Raw genomic sequence first — 6,371 nt, forward strand, 5'->3', positions numbered from 1 at the left:
AGGCTTGGTAGTGTGATGAAAGTCGGATCTTAGAAGAGATTGTAAAGACCTTTAAATCTCTTGCTTATAAAGAACCCCAGTGAAGGTGGGGTGTGAGATCCATCCAAATCTTCTGGACTTTGCAAAACCTTAATCTATGGTATTCAAGAACTTAAAACTTTTCTTTGTTAATGAGTAATTTTCATTTTAATTTTGTCTCTTCAAAAATAAGTAAAATTAAAAAAATATTGGAGCGTCCTTCCTAGGGAAAATTAAGAAAATCTGAGCTAAGGACAATACTTCAGAAATTCTTGTTAATGACTATTAATTTTTTGGTTTTAACGTTCTGTAGGAAAATATTTTTCAACGTACTTACTTACCCTCAACAATCTTACTTCATTACTTTTGGCAGTTTCACTCCACTCAAAAATGAATCTGTATTCATACTATTCCTTCTATTAAGCTTTGTAAACCTCAACTTCATGCCCACTGATCCTTTTTTACTCCGTGGAAATGAATTACTTTCCTTAGTATGCAGATCAGCTCATCAATTGAAAGTCTGACATCATCTTTTTAATCTTTTATTTCTGAACTTTATACTTTCTTCTTTGTCCTTCATAAAAAAAAAAAAAAAAAAAAAAAAAGAAAAAATATTCCTAATAAATTACAATGAGTACCTCTGAAGAGGAACCACATTTTCAAGTAAAAACTACATTCTGTTCTTAGGGAAATGAATATGAATTTGATAATTGTCTTTAGTGGCAGCAGAATTCTACGCTGTTTTCTTTAGAAAATTACATACATGTATACACAGTTTTCTGTTGGTTTACCATAGCTACTGGTTTTGAGTATAAAATATTTTATATTACTTACCACAGTGAACAGTGCAAAAAGGGAGTCAGCATTAACTATTTCAACAGTGGATAGGTGTCTTGCATGCATAAGGACAATAAAAGTAGATAGTTTTGTTGGTAAAAACTGTGTCTTTTAGCTTTTCATGAATGCCTCACTTCAAATCAGCCCAACCCAGTACTTCCAATTGGAACACAAAACTGGCAAAAGTAAATTTCTATTGAAGTGGAAATGTGTCCTATTTTCTGTTCTTGAAGTAAGGTAACAAAATATTTAAACTTTTACAGTCTCTAAATGTGTAGCTTTGGGGGAGTGCAATTAAAGGGACTTGAACTATATGGAGAGAAAATACACACTATTAGGTATGGTACTGTTTAAATAAAAGGTTTGCATAGAAATCTATATTTCACTCACTTTTCAATGCAGGTTCTCTTTCTTCAGTCAGACAGCTCCCAGTGACTTCTTGGGTTGACAAATCCTTCAAAACTCTCCCTGAATTCCTGCAGGACCTGGCTGTGAGTGTTGCAAGTTGACTACATCCATTCATCTGCCACTCTCGGCTCCTGCTATAGGCATCTCCTTTCTATGCCACTGAATGTTTCCTCACCATGTCATTTAAAAGCTTCTTTAAACATATCACTGAAGGTCTAGTACTTTTTTCTCTTTCCAGGGATGCTCCTAATCTGATGTGTATCACTCAAGGTGACCCCCTATTACCTAGCTTCACCCTTGTTGGGGTGAACCCATTAGAAGAACTGGAATAAACAAGTTTAATAGCTTTACCATCCATCACACTGTGTATCAATTCTCGTTCTCAGAAGAGGGCATTAAGCTGCACTGAGCTCTGTTGCAATTACTCTCTCATGAAACAGCTAATTTGCTTTGTGTTCCTGGAACAATTCATTTACAGCTAGTTCTGTTTTCAGTGTAGACATGTGCAAGGCACACAAACACTTCTGGGGGTTTCTTCTGGAAGATTTATAGTATCCAAAAGGGTAACTATCTGTCCCACTTTTAAACTTAACCTCCACAGAATAATAAAAAAGGAAAAGTGTGTTAGCAGAACTTTACTGTGAACAGAGTGCTTGCCTTAGGCAGGATTGACCTTTATTCACACGCATACCTCCCCCTTCCATACTCCACCATACACAACATACATTTTAAGATCCATTCAGTGGTCTTACAGTATAGTACTAATTTTATCTGTCTTTCATGTGTTTTATCTGGTATTCTAAGAAAATGGGACTTTAACTATCACAGAATGTGTCTCTTTCTGTCACTGACTATAATGCCTGAATTCATTTTCCAGTTGAAACCAATATTTTACATATCCTAATTATAGACTACATTTTCTTCCATTTCATTGAAAATCTTCTTCCAGGTAGGAGTGTAAGAGTCTTCCTACTTGTGTTTGGAGAAAGGAATGTTCCACAGCGACACACCTTCAACATCAAGAAAATCTAACCATGAAATGCAACGTACTAGTTTACTGAGAGACATTATTCAATTTATTGAAGAAGTGAACGATTCACATAAATCCTTATTGTTGTTAATATCTTACAAAGAGGACTGTTGACATTTTTCATAAACAGGAATGTCACTTCATTACAAAATCTCATTGTCTAAATTTCACATTTATGAAGGTGTTTTCTCTAGCGGGAATATTTTTATGGAGTTCACACCAGTATTGCCTAATTATGGGGATAATTCAGACAGGCTTGAAGGCATGCAACAGGTTTACTGTCTTGGGCCAAGCTGCAGAGGTTGAAAATGGGGTAGAAGACAGATACTCCCACATAGTCATACTTTCTGCTTGCCATTTTATCCTCTTTCTTGATCATCACTGTAACCGCATTTACTGTCCTTTCAAAAAAACTCTGTCAAACACCAATTTATTTCTTTCCTTTAGGTCTAACTCACTGTACTGTTGCCTTAGGGTTTTCTGATTTTTTGATTTTTTTAAATTTTTATAAGTTTTAGAAATAGTTATATAGCAAATGTAGATTTTAGAAGCAGCTGCATTCATTCCCTCACTCTTTAGCACAGTAGCTACACAGATCCCCAACCGTCTTACCCCATTCCATGTTCCCCATATCAATCCCCCCTTAAATTCAATTTTACATATTTAGTCTTCTTTCAAGGTAGGCCTTCTACTGTTTAAGAACATCTATCTGCTCCCTAGCCTGGTCCGCAAGATATAACCAAGGACTGTGTGCTCTGAGTGCACTGTGTGCTCTGAAGAAGAGGAAGATGATGAAGGAGTGGTCCCAATACAACCCCAGACTCAATTTCCGAGGGGTGGATTGGGGGGTGGAATAGGGCAAAGGCTAGAGGGTGGACAACTCAGGGATTGGATGGACATTGTTATAAAAATTGTGACACTGGATCAGGGAGCAGCATGTGTAACTTGTAACCCCAGTGCCTGAGAGGCACCATTAAAACCTTCCCTCACCTGACCTTCAAAATTAAGTTGCCCTGGAGTTTTTTTCTCTCTGAGTTTTCTTTTAGGCAACAGCACCACATCCTTATTTGTAGTTAAAACCTGCCTTAGTAAAGTTTTTTGCTTATTGCTTCCCCTTTGCTAGATATACTGCAATTTGTACAGTTCAAGTCTCCTCCTCCACAATTTTTTTGTTTTTTGTCAAGAATTCAATGTTCATCACCTGTACAAATTCTCTTATCAGTATTTTGTCAAGAATGAGATATATAATTTTGAAGTATTTTAAACTGAATTTTTAATATGAGATATGGGAAACATCTGAATACTATGAGGGCTAAGTCCAGACAAAAGTAAAAACCTACCTATAGGGTTTTAGAAACTAGGAAAAAAAAATTGTAAAATTCTGGTTTTCTTCTATTATTCTATAGTTTTATCAAATGTATTAATTTCTTTATATATACCATGAACCACTAAAAGCATGTAGATATCAGTACCTATAAGTGGGGGATGTTTTTTCCAAAACATTTAGATAAAAGTACGCCAAGATTACATAAACCAGAATATTCATTAAAAAGTAATAAGCAGATGAAGAATCATTGGAAATTGCTTTTTGCTGTATCTAACTTCATGCCAAAATTATTCAGCAACAGTTGCAGTTTTCTAGCTTAGAACACTTAAACAGCACATTTTTTTCAGTTAAAAGAAAATAAAAACTCTTAAGATCAAGTTGTAATTAGGTTAGGAAACATGGGAGGCTTAGTCTTGCCTCATGTTTATCATCAAAATCTACCTCAAAATCTTTTAGAAAATACCATACCTGAGCATGAAATCTTAAATAAGGCACACAGCAACCTCTCACTCAGCACTTCACCCGATTCAATACAAAAAAGCCATTCTGAAATCTATATGTTTTATTTCCAGTTTGCATGAGGATGTTATCTCAAACATTCAGATTTTCAGAGCTGGTTGAGTGCTTGCCAAGCATATGTCAACTCTAATACCTTGCAGATACTCTGGATGTTGTTATTATGTTATTACTCGGTCTAGGTCACCTTTTGGTAACTGCTTTTTGAAAATGTGTTTTTAACTTGACAAAGACCTTGCAGATGAATATCTACCCTATAAGCCTTTTTTTTGCAAGGATAAATTAACCACAAGTTTTTTTTATTGTAGTATTAGTCTCCTTGGTAAACTGGAGGGATTCCAGCTGACACTATACATCAAGAAAGAAGCTTAGTTACAAGTATGGTTTGTATACTAAAGATGCAAATGTAGTTGTTTGGGGTTTGTTAGTTACTTAATTTTCATTTGTTTCTCCAAAATGTTACAAAACATAGTCTTGAAAATTATCAGCTCAGTAGGAGTGGCAAGACTTGAGCTGATTTAACAACCAGGGAGACTAATCTTCAGACAAAGCATGAATAGGGATGATTTTATGAGTCAGTTTTACATACAATGCCTTTACTGTCTCTGTCCCCTAGACACAAAGGGCTGGAGCATGGGAACACATGAATAAGGTGAAATACTGTCTAGTTTGCTCTTTCATTCAGATTCCTCCACTCTTTACATCTTAATTCGGTCTGTCATTTAACAGATATTTCTTTAGAGAGGAACTAGAGAATCATAAGTACAGGGTTACATCTTACAGCCTATAGAAAAAATAAATCATACCTAACTGCCATGTAATAGAGTTTTTTTCTGTGATGTCTATCTGATATCAGTCATAACAGAATCAAGATCCTAGATCAGCTGGACCATTTCTGTAATCCAGTCTACCAACTCCTGTGCTACCAAGAGCACCATTTACTGCCATTTTAGCTCAGTTTTGGTATAAAGTTTCCGTTTTCTATTAATCATATTTATGGGGTTTGTTTTCTCTTTTCTTAAAACTATAACAGCATTTTTAAATTTATTTCTTTTTTGCATTTTTTATTTTTTTATTCAAGGGTTTTTTTCTGTTGCCTTTCAGTTACTGAAATTTCTGTACATAAATTCAGCCTACACTCTAAAAAGTAGAAAGTTATCATCACTCATAAAACTGCCATAGTGTCAAGTGTCACTTCCAAGGAATCTGTAAGATTTTCCCATGAAAGAGCCCTGTAAAAGCACTTAAAGTACTGACTTGCCCTGTTCTTGTCTTAGAAGTTAATTCTTTTGTTGAATAGTTTAGTCAACTCATGCCAGTGACAATTTCTGAGTACTTGTACCCAGACAAATAAAGACAGCAAGGTCTTATTTAATCTTCAGGTCAGTCAGCAAGGTCTTATTTAATCTTCAGGTCAGTCTAGAAAACCAACCTCTGTTAAGAGAGATTGCTAGAAGTATGAAAAGCTTTAACATATTAGATACAATTAGGTCTAAATATCAGAAATACAGAAAATAATACAAAACCCTTGGATTAACAAAAGCAGTAACAGTGGCTGATATTTAGAAGAACTATGAAATTAGTTAATGTTAAAGCCAATAGATTCCTGCCTCCATTAAGCATTTCTGTCAAGTTGTTATAAAGTTGTAGTTGTGCATCTGTAGAAAAATCCTACAGTAGTAACCATGTGCAATTTACTAGAAACTTTGGCATCTTGCAAATCTTTCTTTGTCTATTGCAGAGTTCAGTCAAGGGGAGATATTAAACAGTAGGAATTTTTTTTTCATTATTCTGTGGCATGAACAGAATTAAATGAACATGTCTAACTGGAACAAATCTTTTCAAATATCACTCCTGTGAAGAACCACCTGGCTTCAGAAGAATAAAGATTAACTCAAGATCTGGTGCAATGTGCTTTGGTAGATAGCATGACTGTTTACACTGACAGTTATAAATGACTGACATTTTGCATTACAATTTTATTTCCAATGCATTTTATTTTATTTTATTTTATATTTTATTTTATTTTATTTTATTTTATTTTATTTTATTTTATTTATTTATTTTATTTTATTTTATTTTATTTTATTTTATTATTGTTTTCCCAATATGCAAGTATTCTACTCTGGATATTTTCAAAGGTCTGAGTTTTCTTGGAGAGATTAATCTGAAACCATTCATTTTCCCCAGTAGCATTAAGACTTTAAAACAAAACAAAACAAAACAAAACAAAAC

Source organism: Manacus vitellinus, unplaced genomic scaffold (genome assembly GCF_001715985.3).
Source record: "Manacus vitellinus isolate BGI_N305 unplaced genomic scaffold, ASM171598v3 scaffold_2_pilon, whole genome shotgun sequence".
NCBI lineage: Eukaryota > Metazoa > Chordata > Aves > Passeriformes > Pipridae > Manacus > Manacus vitellinus.